Here is a 1,526-nt window from a genome sequence, read left to right on the forward strand (position 1 = left end):
TTTCTGCTCACTGGCAGCTTTCTCTCTCACTCTTGCTTTTTCCATCGCTGTTTTGTGACACATGGCTACCAGAAAGGTGAAGGATGCCATACAGCGACTTCATTCAGGGACTCATCTAGGGCACTGTACCCCTGAGCAGTCCCTTCACACATACCAGGTGCTGATTTATATCCTCCAGGTCTGTGCTTCAGAGAGGGAAAATATGGAATACTCATTAGGGGACTCCTAGGAGTGGTTAGCCTTCCCCTGAACCTCCTTCACTGGGACGTGGTTGTCGTATGCTTGTCACATGCCTCTAAATTTGTCTGGTTACATAAGACCAAGTGAGGACACTCTTCAGCTTGTCTTGACCATTGCCACTGCTCTGGAAATGTATTTGTCACTTTTCACCTGTCCCGGAAAACCTTCTTACCCACTCCTTTGAATGAGACGAATGATCAGTCCTGCAGGGCTGTTTCATGGAGGTGGGACACGGGTTTGATGAAAAGACTAAACTTGTCCATGCCTGCCTACCTCTGCCTCTTACAGGGAAGAGACAAAATTTTCCCAGAAAAATAAACATCCCTTTCTTTCTATGTACTTTCACCTTCATTTTGTGTCACAGTTTACACTGTTTGTGAGGCTCTCAGATCTTTATCTAGATACTTTCTAAAAAGGAAAAATTCTCAGATCTCTTTACAGCTTCCTTTACTTCTCAGTGGCATTTTAACAGGAGCAAATAAACTTGTTTCCCATCTCATTCCACCAGTTACTCGTAGCAAAACAAACAGTAGTCGGTATGCAGCTAAGAACAGGACTTTTATTGAACTGTGAGGGTGAAAGTTTCACACATAGAATTCATTATTCCTTTCAAAGTGGAAGTATCTGAATGTAGTTGCCCACTGGACAGAAAAGCCAGGCATATGCATACATTTAGGGAAATGGTGGATGAGAATGGCTGTAGAGAAGAATTCCAGATAAATTGTGACATGACAAAACCAGCTAGCTCTAGCTCTCTACTGTTAATGAGATAAATGCCGCTAAGCTTGTGCAATGAGTTGTGGATGAGGCAAGTACAAGGGGCCATACTAAAAGCTCTGTGAAGATTTGCTCAATAACTATTATATTGCTATTATATAGTATATAGTAATACTATTATATAGTATTCTGCAGTATCTGAAAACTCCACCGATCTACTTTTTTGGAATAGTTCTGTCATCATGGCTAGGTTTCGTGAATGAAGATTTGGGAAGGGCTCTATCCACATTTGTTACAAGTGCACTGGTGGCTAAAAAGGCCAATACGAGATAGACAAGTCTGGTTGCAAAAGGCACAGCAGAAGGACTCCTTAGGTGGAATATTCCGCAAGACACGATTCTTTCCGCGTTGTCTTTTCTCCTCAGGAGTGATCCTGCATGCTTCCTCAAAAGCATCAACAGCGTTATAGACGGTGTGTCTTCAGACCTCCCGATTGGAGGCCAGAGTAGACCAGTTATGTTGATCAATATGGCCAAGGCTGAGATGTTGTTTCAGGGAGTCCTTGTATC

This window comes from Manacus vitellinus, unplaced genomic scaffold, assembly GCF_001715985.3.
Source record: "Manacus vitellinus isolate BGI_N305 unplaced genomic scaffold, ASM171598v3 scaffold_1_pilon, whole genome shotgun sequence".
Lineage (NCBI taxonomy): Eukaryota > Metazoa > Chordata > Aves > Passeriformes > Pipridae > Manacus > Manacus vitellinus.